Source organism: Manis javanica, chromosome 9 (assembly GCF_040802235.1).
Source record: "Manis javanica isolate MJ-LG chromosome 9, MJ_LKY, whole genome shotgun sequence".
Taxonomy (NCBI): domain Eukaryota; kingdom Metazoa; phylum Chordata; class Mammalia; order Pholidota; family Manidae; genus Manis; species Manis javanica.
In genome coordinates, this window is record NC_133164.1 from 20,649,201 (window position 1) to 20,662,711 (window position 13,511).

A 13,511-nucleotide genomic window follows, 5' to 3' on the forward strand; every position below is an offset into this window, starting at 1 on the left:
GAGTTCCCTCTTTGTCGATGGTACACTGTGAGACGGGACAATGAATGGGAAAGAGATGGGTACCTAGAAATATAAAGAAATACATCTTTATTTGAAACCACAGAGAGTCATAGGTTTAAATATGACTTTTTAAACCCCATCTCACTCTTTAAATGTTTTTGAAGAAGCATAGATGAATTACTTTTCCAATGACTAAATTAATAATCTTCCTTATGACTTGTTCACAGGTAAATCCAAAGGAGAAAGGAAGAGATGCATATAATCCACTGTCAAACCATTTGTGAGAAATGGTAAGTTTGAACAAATAATATTCTTTTCATATTAAAAAATTTGTATTAAAATGCAAATAAAATATCCACATACTCTTATTGTACGTATTTATTCTACCAAAGAAATATATGTATCTTACCACTCCCATTTCATACCAGAATTTAGGCTCAGTGCTCTTACTTTCCTTCTAAAGTTATACTGTGCAAACAGGTCACGTAAAATCTTATTAAAATGCAATCTGGTTGTGCAGGGGTTGAGTGGAACCTGAGTTTCCAAATTCCTAACAAGTTTCAAAGCTGGCCTTTCTCCATGCCACTCTGAATGGCAAGGCTTTTGCAGTTTCCCAATGGCTACAGAAGGGTACACTGGAGGGCCAGCCCCCAGGTGACAAGTGTGCCCTATTTATCCACTTCTTTGTTCTCAGAGTGTCCAGGTGATGCCTGAGGCAGTCTGAGCCTGGGCTGATTTATTCCAGGTAGAGAGTCTTTGTCTGTGTGTTATAGCAACACCCTCTATATGTGTTCTATCATCAAAAGGGTTTGGATACAATGTATACTACTTTCAATAGTATACAGCTAAGTACAGAAAAATTACCTGTATTAATACATGACATTTTAGGAGAAAGAATCCTTATCAATTAGTAGTTATTCTCTAATACTCATTAATTAAAATTGTCAAAAATATCTTCCAATATTGGTTTATTTGATATTCTTGAAAAAATAATTTGGAATTATGATTGGCCTACTTAAAATGTGGGGGGTCAGTCTCTAGACTGACATTAATGTATAAAATGACTTTGGCATCTTCTGAGGACAAGATTTTAAAATATACTATTCTTAAAAAAATTACTTAAAACTTGAAAGACTAGTTCCCTAAATTCTCAGCTGTCTTGAATATACTGAAGTCACTAAAAACATATGAGAATATTTCTTCTTGATTACAAAATGTATTTTTAGAGATCATAATTTTGTAATCCATGTGATATTAGCAGCCTTTGATATGGTCCCAATTATAATTTAATAACGCATTTGCATATGTAAAATTGGGTATCATTTCATTACTTTGGAGTTTTTTAATATTTGTATAATACAATATAATGACATGATTAAATTAAAAAGACAACCATTTATTTATGAAATGGTTGTCTCCTCTATCACAAAATTAATATTCTGTCAATCAGCTAGTAATCCTCTGTAAGGGAAAGAAAAGACAGAACCTCCCACTCACCAGTGCATACTTAGAGCCATATGAAGTCATTCACAGAGAACCTATTATACAATTTCATTGAAATAGAAGGCAAAAAGAGGAAAATAATACAAGCTGTTGGAAGTCAGGAAGTGGTTTTCCTTGGGAGATACTACTAAAAGGGAGACCAAGAGATTTTTAAGGAGCTGGGAATGTTCTATTGTATGGTCTGGTAGGTTCAGGTTGTAAATAATCAGTATAATGTAGTCTTATGACATGTGTTCTTTTCTGTATAATAATAAAGTATTAAGTGTATGAGTCATATATTTTCAAAATTTATGTTTGGATTTTTCAGAGGCTGAGTGTTTTTTATTTAAAATATTTTAATTATTTATTTAATTATTAATTATTTATTTTGATTATTATTTTGGTATCATGCATGGATTTGGCACTTTCATCGGCTATTGTACATGTTATTTTCAGTAATTTATGGGGATTTCTTTGATGATATTAAATGGTAAAGGATCACTCAACAGTTGGAGAAATAATTGTGTTTGTGTTTGAGTACATAAGTGTGAGTGTTGTGTGTGCCCAGTGATGGACAGAATATAAACACTTTTATTTAGCAATTTCTAATTGTAACCTTTAAATATGCCATGAGGGTAAGTTGTAAGTATAGATTTAGTGTTATGTTTTTGGAAAATTTAGAATGCTTTCCTAAATCTTTCTTTTCACAAACAGGTTTGATTCAAGATAGAGAACTGCACAACTGAGAACTTTCTGTCTGATGAAATGGCTGGTTCATCATGCAGAACATCCTGATAATCAGAATTATAAATCACTGAAAGATAGATCGGCTTTGAGTCATTGAAACTCTACTACAAAATTCACCCTTTACTCAAGATAATGAAATTCATTGCATACTATAGTTTTTTTTTTATGAAAACACACTTAAAAACCACTTTTTCCTGACACTCACTATGGTAATCAGACTTAGAACTGAAATATATTTCTGGCATCTAAGGGTGCTTTATCTTGGTTGAGAGAAATAGCTTTTCCAAAATGTCCAGTTTACGGATATTTGCCAAAAACATTTTTCCCCTTACCCCAAAGGCCAAGGTGGGGGTTCTTGTAGTAAATAAATGAAATTAGCACTCACTATAAGAAACATGAAATGTTTTACCCTACGTGGATGGGGGAATGTATAAGTGATTCTAAACACTTGGTCAATAACGTCACACATGTCATGACTTTTTTTGAGGAGAGTTTGTTAAAGAATATTCAACCTAATACCTCAGGTTCAAACCTAGGTTTGAAGGACACAAAGAAACTATTTTTATGAAAAATAATTATTCAAATGAAAGAATTATTCAATGGATCTGGAATATTTCATTCATATTTTGTTTCTCATTTGAGTTTTCAGAGGTTTGTACTTCATGAAATTTGCCCTAAATATAACCATTAAGAAGCAAAACTGCATGCAAATTTCATAAATCATCAGACTATCTGTAATACCTAAATTTAAATAATTCATTATCTAGTAAAGTCCTCAGATTATATTTGTGCCACAAAATTTATCTGGTGTTGTAGGCTGAATAATGGCCTCCCAAAGATCTCTAATCCCTATCCTAAGAACTAGTGAATATGGTATCTTATGTGGAGAAAGGGATGTTTCTGATGTGATTAAATTAAAAACCTTGAAATGGGAAAATTATCTTGGGTTCTCCAGATTGGCCTAATGTAATCACAAGGGGCCTTATGACAGGAAGGCAGTTAAGTTAGGGTAAGAGAGAAGAGATACAAGAACAGAAGCAGAAGTCAGAGAGGAAAGAAAATGATAGTGGCAGGCTTTGAAGATGGTGGTGAGGGATCTGGGGGTGGGGGAATGAACCAAGGAATTTCGGCAGAATCTAGAAGCTAGAAAAGGCAAGGAAATAGACTATTACCCTCAGTCTCCCGAAGGAACCAGCAATGTAAAACACTTTGACTTTACCCCAGTGAGACTAATTTCAGACTTCTGGCCTCCAGAACTATAGAATCAATCTGTCTTATTTTCAGCCATTACATATGTGGTAGTTACAGAAGTATAAAAAGCAAATACCTGGCAATCAGTAACTAGTAACTCCCTACTAAGTCAGTACAGTTATTTCACTCTTTGATTTATTATACAAGTCTACTTTACACAATTTGTTATTTTTTGTAAGTTTTATTTAAAAGCCAGTGTCTTTTCCCAGACTTCTAACAGCTCCCTGCAGTGACCTAGCTTTCATTCTTCTTATGTCTCCAGATGTGACATAACCTTCTGATGTCTGCATTACATCTCTTGTTTACAACTGATTTCAGCTAGAGGCAGTAAAATATTGAATGGCTTCAGACTCATTTTGCATTGTTAGTCTCTCTCCTGGACTTAACTGTTGCTTATCTTTCTGCATTTTCTCTGGGGCTTTTTCTGATGCTTGGAGCAAACCCACTGTACAATTAAGCCCTTAACACCTCTGCAGAAGATAATATCTCTAGCAGCAACCATTAAATGGGGCACAGGGGCCAGTAAATAAATACCCCACCTGCCAGTATTTTGAGTAGATACTTGTAGATTTCATTCTCTAGCTTTCTCAGGTCTTGGGAGAAACAATTCCCACAACCTATGACAATGAACTTCATAGTGCATCCCGTTTTGGCTTTCAATCCCATCCTGTCTCATTGCCGCCATATGCATTTCATACTTCCTGTGTTCACTTATCAATCAACGATCTGCACTGAGATCTCCTCTCGGGCCCTACTTGGAGGGAAACCTAAAATATTACATCAGGATCGTATCTACAGTATTGAAAACAGCAGTCAAGCAAATGTTTCTTGGATGATTTACATTTGAAAAACAACTGATTAATGAGGAGTATGTAAAATACTTTTTAAGAATTGTCCTGATTCTGTTTGTTACTTTTAATTATCCTCCATGATGATGATGATTTTTTGCTTCTGCATATATGCATTTAACATTAACAGGAAGTATCATTAGCATGTTATTAAAATTTCTGGAGTATGTCCACAGTGAAAGGTATTTTTAAAATCTTGTTTTTAATGGTTGCTCTGATTTTATCTTATTTTTTGATTAGGTGTCACATTAATTTTATAAATGTTTTTATAAATAAATGATCCACCTTTCACTGAGTCATAGCATTTCCTTAAAGGTCAGCTTGTCTTAAACATCCCTTTAACTCAAAGAAAAAAAAAAAACTGTACACAACAAAAAAGATCAATTCTGATCTTAGATACAGTGCCTGCTTTTCATACTTTGAATAGGATGGTGCTAAATGAACACTGTAATAGTAACACTAAGTTCCAAAAAGTATTACTTTATTCTTACTTTTGAAAAACAAGTATATGTTTGATAATTACATCCAATCTTTTAGTGCTATTAAAAAAAAAAAGCCAAGAAGAAACGACAGATTGAGTGTTTATGTGTCTGTGTGTATATAAATTAATGTATGCATAAATTCACTGTGTATATGTACACCTCATATACTACACATATTGCATAACATATATGTGTTACCATATATGTATATTATTTTCATATATATTGTCAACACACATAAATAGTTTGAATCATTCTACTAGGACAGTTCAAATTATAAATAGGAATATAAATACTTTTCTGAACCCTTTAATCATAGAAGCTTACTTTACTTATTAACACATATGTAATGAATTAGTTTTTACTATTAAGAACAGTGATTAAGTGAAAATGTGATGTGTAGGTTTATGTTTCTGCTTCTTATGTCTGCTTACCATTTGTTTTTATCTAATCATTTCCTTTCTCTCATCTGCTTATAACCCTAGTACTGCTGGGTTCATGTTCAATGCCTTCTGTTGTCTTAGCATCTCTTTGATAATCTACAGTCTTGAATTTCTACATTATCAAAAACAAGTATTTGTTTATGGATTTAACTTGTTCTGTGGAATGAATTTTGTTTAATCTTTTATCTGCCTTTGCTTCTTTGCTCTTTTTATTGGTGCAGTTGAGTAGGTCCCATGAGAGTGTTTTTAGTTGTATTCTTACTTAAATGTGTATCATTCATTCTGAGTCATCCATTTGTAAGAATATAGAAGAGATCATCTATCCCATGGAGTGAACTGAGGACGCAAATCATTTAGATTTTGTTAAGTCAACACTGAACACCATGTCACAGACACTCTGCTTTGTGGGTATATCTCCTTCCTCTCCAGCAGATGTTTGTGTGGGTCAGAGTGAAGGCCAATATGTTATAGAGGTTTAATGCATTTTTCTAACACTTACTATAATTCCTCTCAGCAAGAAATTCAACTGGCAAGCTAATTAATACCTACTGTTTTCTCCCAATATATTACAGAGACAGACAAATGCTTTTACATGATTATTTTATTTGGTTGGTTGTTATTTGGTTAGTTGGTTTGGCCTGGTTTGATTGCTGTTAATGTATATATGAATTTCCTCACTGATTCTGGCCTCATCTACAATTCCATTTTTCACCCATGGATTCACTTAAGCTTTGCCTCGACACTCCTGCAAATATTCCTGACTTCCTCATTGTTTTCTTGTTCATTGTTCGTTCCACAAGTAGCATTTCTCAGAACTAAAGTTTAGAGTTATAGATGACTTTTGCTTCCATAAGAGTTTCCTCTTTGTCTTCTTTTTCCCTCCTTGTTGATTTTGGTCGTTTTCAGATATAAAAACTACAAAGAAATGTCTTTAATTCAAATATTACTTTTGTCTTTAGTGAATTATTGCCTATTCCCTGTTACCCCAAGAATTCTGATTATGCATAAAAATCCCCTTTTGTTTGCATGTAATTCATTCTTTTTATTTTATTTTATTTTATTTTTTTATTAATTTTATTTTGGTATCATTAATCTACAATTACAATTACATGAAGGACATTATGTTTACTAGGTTCCCCCCTTCACAAGGTCCCCCCCACATATCCGTTCACAGTCACTGTCCATCAACATAGTAAGATGCTGTAAAATCACTACTTGTCTTCTCTGTGTTGCACAGCCCTCTCTGTGCTGCCCGCACACTATACATGCTAATCGTAATGCCCCCTTTCTTTTTTACCACCCTTATCCCTCCCTTCCCACCCGTCCTCCCCAGTCCCTTTCCCTTTAGTAATTGTTAGTCCATTCTTGGGTTCTGTGCTTCTGCTGCTGTTTTGTTCCTTCAGTTTTCCTTTGTTCTTATACTCCACATATGAGTGAAATCATTTGGTACTTGTCTTTCTCCACCTGGCTTATTTCACTGAGCATAATACCCTTTAGCTCCATCCATGTTGTTGCAAATGGTAGGATCTGTTTTTTTCTTACAGCTGAGTAATATTCCATTGTGTATATATACCACATCTTCTTTATCCATTCATCTACTGATGGACATTTAGGATGCTTCCATATCTTGGCTATTGTAAATAGTGCAGCGATAAACATAGGGGTGCATCTGTCTTTTTCAAACTGGAGTGCTGCATTCTTGGAGTAAATTCCTAGAAGTGGAATTCCTGGGTCAAATGGTATTTCTATTTTGAGCATTTTGAGGAACCTCCATACTGCTTTCCACAATGGTTGAACTAATTTACATTCCCACCAGCAGTGTAGGAGGGTTCCGCTTTCTCCACAACCTCGCCAAAATTTGTTGTTGTTTGTCTTTTGGATGGTAGCCATGTTTACTGGTGTGAGGTGATACCTCATTGTGGTTTTAATTTGCATTTCTCTGATAATTAGCAATGTGGAGCATCTTTTCTTGTGTCTGTTGGCCATCTGTATTTTTTTTTGGAGAACTGTCTGTTCAGTTCCTCTGCCCATTTTTTAATTGGATTATTTGTTTTTTGTTTGTTGAGGTGTGTGAGCTCTTTATATATTTTGGATGTCAACCCTTTATCGGATCTGTCATTTATGAATATATTCGCCCATACTGTAAGATACCTTTATGTTCTATTGATGGTGTCCTTTGCTGTACAGAAGCTTTTCAGCTTAATATAGTCCCAATTGTTCATTTTTCTGTTTTTTTCCCTTGCCTGGGGAGATATGTTCAAGAAGAGGTTACTCATGTTTATGTCTAAGAGATTTTTGCCTATGTTTTTTTCTAAGAGTTTTATGGTTTCATGACTTACATTCAAGTATTTGATCCATTTCTAATTTACTTTTGTGTATGGGGTTAGACAGTGATCCAGTTTCATTATTACATGTAGCTGTCCAGTTTTGCCAGCACCATCTGTTGGAGAGACAGCCATTTCCCCATTGTGTGTCCATGGCCCCTTTATCATATATTAGTTGACCATATATGTTTGGGTTAATGTTTGGAGTCTCTATTCTGTTCCATTGGTCTGTGGCTCTGTTCTTGTGCCAGTACCAAATTGTCTTGATTACTGTGGCTTTGTAGTAGAGCTTGAAGTTGGGGAGTGAAATCCCCCTCACTTTATTCTTCCTTCTCAGGATTGCTCTAGCTATTCGGGGTCCTTGGTGTTTCTATATGAATTTTTGAACTATTTGTATCAGTTCATTAAAGAATGCTGTTGGTAGTTTGATAGGGATTGCATCAAATCTGTATATAGCTTTGGGCTGGATGGCCACGTTGACAATATTAATTCTTCCTAGCCACGAGCATGGGATGAGTTTCCATTTGTTAGTGTCCCCTTTAATTTCTCTTAAGAGTGTCTTATAGTTTTCAGGGTATAGGTCTTTCACTTCCTTCGTTAGGTTTATTCCTAGGTATTTTGTTGTTTTTGATGCTATTGTGAATGGAATTGTCTTCCTAATTTCTATTTCTATTAGTTTATTGTTAGTGTATAGGAAAGCCACAGATTTCTGTGTGTTAATTTTGTATCCTGCAACTTTGCTGAATTCCGATATTAGCTCTAGTAGTTTCGTAGTTGAGCCTTTAGGGATTTTTATGTACAATATCATGTCATCTGCAAATAGTGACAGTTTAACCTCTTCTTTACCAATCTGGATTTCTTGTCTAATTTCTTGTCTAATTGCCATGGCTAGGACCTCCAGTACTATGTTGAACAACAGTGGGAAGAGTGAGCATCCCTGTCTTGTTCCCGATCACAGAGGAAAAGCATCAGGCTTCTTTCTGTTCAGTATGATGTTGGCTGTGGGTTTATCATATATGGCCTTAATTATGTTGAGGTACTTGCCCTCTATACCCATTTTGTTGAGAGTTTTTATCATGAATCGATGTTGAATTTTGTCGAATGCTTTTTCAGCATCTATGGAGATGATCATGTGGTTTTTGTCTTTCTTTTTGTTGATGTGGTGGATGATGTTGATGGATTTTAGAATGTTGTACCATCCTTGCATCCCTGGGATGAATCCCACTTGGTCATGGTGTATGATCCTTTTGATATATTTTTGAATTCAGTTTGCTAATGTTTTGTTGAGTATTTTTGAATCTCTGTTCATCAGGGATATTGGTCTGTAGTTTTTTTTTTTTTGGTGTGGTCTTTGCCTGGTTTTGGTATTACGGTATGTTCGCTTCATAGAATGAGTTTGGGAGTATTCCCACCTCTCCTATTTTTTGGAAAACTTTAATGAGAATGGGTATTATGTCTTCTCTGTATGTCTGATAAAATTCTGAGGCAAATCCATCTGGCCCAGGGGTTTTGTTCTTTGGTAGTTATTTAATTACCACTTCAATTTCATTCCTGGTATTTGGTCTGTTTAGGTTTTCTGTTTCTTTCTGGGTCTGTCTTGGAAGGTTGTATTTTTCTAGGAAGTTGTTCATTTCTCCTTGGTTTTCCTGCTTGTTAGCATATAGGTTTTCATAGTACTCTCTAATAATTCTTTGTATTTCTGTGGGGTCCGTCATGATTTTTCCTTTCGCGTTTCTGATTCTGTTGATGTGTGTTGACTCTCTTTTCCTCTTAATAAGTCTGGTTAGAGGCTTATCTATTTTGTTTATTTTCTCAAAGAACCAGCTCTTGGTTTCATTGATTTTTGCTATTGTTTTATTCTTCTCAATTTTATTTATTTCTTCTCTGATCTTTATTATGACCCTCCTTCTGCTGACCTTAGGCCTCATTTGGTCTTCTTTTCCCAATTTCGATAATTGTGACATTAGATCATTCATTTGGGATTGTTCTTCCTTCTTTAAATATGCCTGGATTGCTATATACTTTCCTCTTAAGACTGCTTTTGCTGTTTCCCACAGTAGTTGGGGCTTTGTGTTGTTGTTGTCGTTTGTTTCCATATATTGCTGGATCTCCATTTTAATTTGATCATTGATCCATTGATTATTTAGAAGCATGTTGTTAAGCCTCCATGTGTTCATGAGCCTTTTTGCTTTCTTTGTACAGTTTATATATAGTTTTATGCCTTTGTGTTCTGAAAAGTTGCTTGTCAGGAGTTCAGTCTTTTGGAATTTACTGAGGCTCTTCTTGTGGCCTAGTATGTGGTCTATTCTGGAGAATGTTCCATGTGCACTTGAGAAGAATGTGTATCCTGTTGCTTTTGGATGTAGAGTTCTGTCGATGTCCATCTGTTCTAGTGTGTTGTTCGGTGCCTCTGTATCCTTACTTATTTTCTTTCTGGTTGATCTGTCCTTTGGAGTGAGTGGTGTGTTGAAGTCTCCTAAAATGAATGCATTGCATTCTATTTCCTCCTTTAATTCTGTTAGTATTTGTTTCACATATGTTGGTGCTCCTGTATTGGGTGCATATATGTTTATAATGGTTATATCCTCATGTTGGACTGAGCCCTTTATCATTATCTAATGTCCTTCTTTGTCTTTTGTTACTTTCTTTATTTTGAAGTCTATTTTGTCTGATACTAGTATTGCAACGCCTGCTTTTTTCTCTCTGTTGTTTGCATGAAATATCTTTTTCCATCCCTTGCCTTTAAGTCTGTGCATGTCTTTGGGTTTGAGGTGAGTCTCTTGTAAGCAGCATATAGATGGTTCTTGCTTTTTTATCCATTCTATTACTCTGTGTCTTTTGATTGGTGCATTTAGTCCATTTACATTTCTGGTGATTATTGAAAGGTATGCACTTATTGCCATTGCAGGCTTTAAGTTTGTAGTTACCAAAGGTTCAAGGTTAGCTTCTTTACTATCTTACTGTCTAACATAACTCACTTATTCGAGCTATTATAAACATGGTCTGATGATTCTTTTTTCTCTCCCTTCTTATTTTTCCTCCTCACTTTCTTCATATGTTGGGTGTTCTGTTCTGTGCTCTTTCTAGGAGTGCTCCCATCTAGAGCAGTCCCTGTAAGATGCCCTGTAGAGGTGGTTTGTGGGAGGCAAATTCCCTCAACTTTTGCTTGTCTGGGAATTGTTTAATCCCTCCTTCATATATAAATGATATTCGTGCTGGAAAGAGCAGTCTTGGTTCGAGGCCCTTCTGTTTCATTGCATTAAGTATATCATGCCATTCTCTTCTGGCCTGTAGGGTTTCTGTTGAGAAGTCTGATGATAGCCTGATGGGTTTTCCTTTGTTGGTGACCTTTTTTTTCTCTCTGGCTGCCTTTAATACTCTGTCCTTTTTTTTGATCTTTGCCATTTTAATTATTATGTGTCTTGGTGTTGCCCTCCTTGGATCCCTTGTCATGGGAGTTCTGTGTACCTCTGTGGTCTGAGAGGCCATTTCCTCCCCTAGTTTGGGGAAGTTTTCAGCAATTATTTCTTCAAAGACACTTTCAATCCCTTTTTCTCTCTTCTTCTTCTTATGGTACCCCTATAATGCAGATATTGTTCCATTTTGATTGGTCACACAGTTCTCTTAAAATTCTTTCATTCCTGGAGATCCTTTTATCTCTCTCTGAATCAGCTTCTCTGTGTTCCTGTTCTCTGTTTTCTAGTCCATTAATGGTCTCTTGCATCTCGTCCATTCTGCTTTGTAGTCCTTCCAGAGATTGTTTTATTTCTGTATTCTCCCTCCTTAGTTCTTGCATATTTCTCTGCAAGTCCGTCAGCATGGTTATGCCTTTTGTTTTGAATTCTTTTTCAGGAAGACTGGTTAAATCTCTCCCCAGGTTCCTTCTCAGGGGAAGATGTAGCAGATGTCAAATCTGTCTGGGTTAGTCTTGTCTGGATCAAATTTTTTTGCCTTTTCATGTTGATAGGTGCAGTGGTATGCTGTTGACCCATCTTTCAGCTGGGAGAGCCTAGAGTTTTTCCACATGTTCCTGGCCTTTCTTTTCTGGGGCAGCTCTGACCCCTAGTGGCTTGTGTTGGGCAATTGCGTGTAGACTGGGTCTCTTTATCTTGCCCGGTCAGTATGGAGGAAGCTCCCTTGCTGTGGGCGTGGCCAGCCTCAGGCTGCTGCTCTGCTATGGCGGGGCCCCGGAAGGGTAATGGATGGAGGGCTGTTTGGCTGTTTACCTCCGTGAGGGGTCTCAGAGCTGTTGCCCAGGTGGTTGGTGCACCCGGAGTTCCCTGGAATTTCCAGCTGCTGGACTGTGACCTGGGATGCTTCCATCCAGCTGTGGGGTCCCTGTCCCTTTAAGACTTTCAAAAAGCACTCGCTTTTCTTTGTCCCAGAGGCACCAGCTTTGGGACCCACTCACAGGTCTTACTGTCCTGCTTCCCTAGTTTCCAGTGCCCCACGCATGGTCTGTTTATCTGCGCTCTTGTGTGGATGGCTAGGGCTCTGTGTTTAGCAGTCCTGGGCTCCCTCTCCCTCCCCACTCCGTCTCCTCTCCTCCCGCCTGGAGCTGGGGTGAGGGGCCTCAGGTCCCGCCAGGCCAGGGCTTGTATCTTACCCCTTTCACCAGGTGCTGGGTTCTCACAGGTGTGGATGTAGTCTGACTATTGTTCTGTGTCTTCTGGTCTCTCTTTTAGGGCTAGTTGTATTTGTTGTATTTTCAAAAATGTGTATGTTTTTGGGAAGATATTCCCATTTTCCAACTAATGCCGCCATCTTGGCTCTACCTCCGCATGTAATTCACTCTTAACAGGTAATTGAAAAGGGCAAAAATGGCTAGTGCTTAGAATATTAACAAATATTACCAACCTATTTTGTGTTTATATATTGCTACGTTTCCTTCTCTGTAAACTTATAACAATGCTGATTATTATAGTCTCTACTATCAATTAATGACTATAAAGTTTGTGGTCATTGCTAAGTATTTTAATAGAAGATCTTGTCATTTAAAAATCTTCATGTCAATTCTCCAATTTATAACCCTCCTAAAGGAAACAAAAATTGAAATTGTTCTAGTGAAAGACTACTCAGATTTTATTATTAAACACATTATTAATTATATTTATAATTACTTGACATAGAAAATAACATATTCATACTCATGTGAGTATATGAACTTTTCATTACATTATACTTATTGGCTCTTCTTTCCCGTGATAGTCAGTAGCATTTCAGGATGCTCTTTTATTTTTAGTAAATACCTACATTAAAGATGTTACACAATATAAAAAATGCTCCATATTATTTGAAGTAAATACTAACAATTACTACATTAATGCTTTTCACCCAAGAAAAATTAATTTATTATGTCACAAAACTTGCTAATTGGCAAATTATTAATGCAACAAGTTAAATATTTACTTATATGGGGATTTTAAAACACAGGAAAAGAACTCTGAACAACCTAAGAGCATAAGACTGAACTAGAAATAATAAACAATAGATGAAAGAGGATCTTAGTTTTTAAATTTTAATTTAGGAAAGTAACAATTTAGCAAATAAAATTCATTTTAATTAGAAAAATAACAAACTTTCAATTTAGCAAAAAATAATAATTTTTAAATTTTAATTTAACATAATGACAATAAAATCCATTCCCATTCGACAGAGAACTATAAGAGCTCAAAAGAGACAAAGACCTCAATGAGTATCTCCAAATGTGTAAAACCTTTGATATTTTATGAGAATGATAGCTGGAAAATTCTACATAATTTTTGAATTGAGGTAATCACAAATCATTCCTCAAACTGATCAGTCTCAATTCAAGATATATGTTAAGTGGAAGAGGGTAAATACAAATTCTGTCATAACTGTTAGCAAACAAACAGCCGATACCATCTTCTATAGTTTCCCATAGCCATGTATTCATCTCCCCGTTGTTGGATT

At 35.8% G+C, this 13,511-nt stretch overlaps 1 long non-coding RNA gene across 1 annotated transcript in view; it reads left to right on the top strand.

Annotated features, from left to right (window-relative positions):
- The window catches only part of LOC140843499 (uncharacterized), a 153,446-nt gene that overhangs the window by 91,055 nt on the left and 48,880 nt on the right, over positions 1 to 13,511 (top strand). The window contains exon 2 of the long non-coding RNA XR_012121327.1: positions 228 to 290. This is a non-coding gene — a long non-coding RNA (uncharacterized lncRNA). The remainder of the gene's footprint in view (positions 1 to 227; positions 291 to 13,511) is intronic.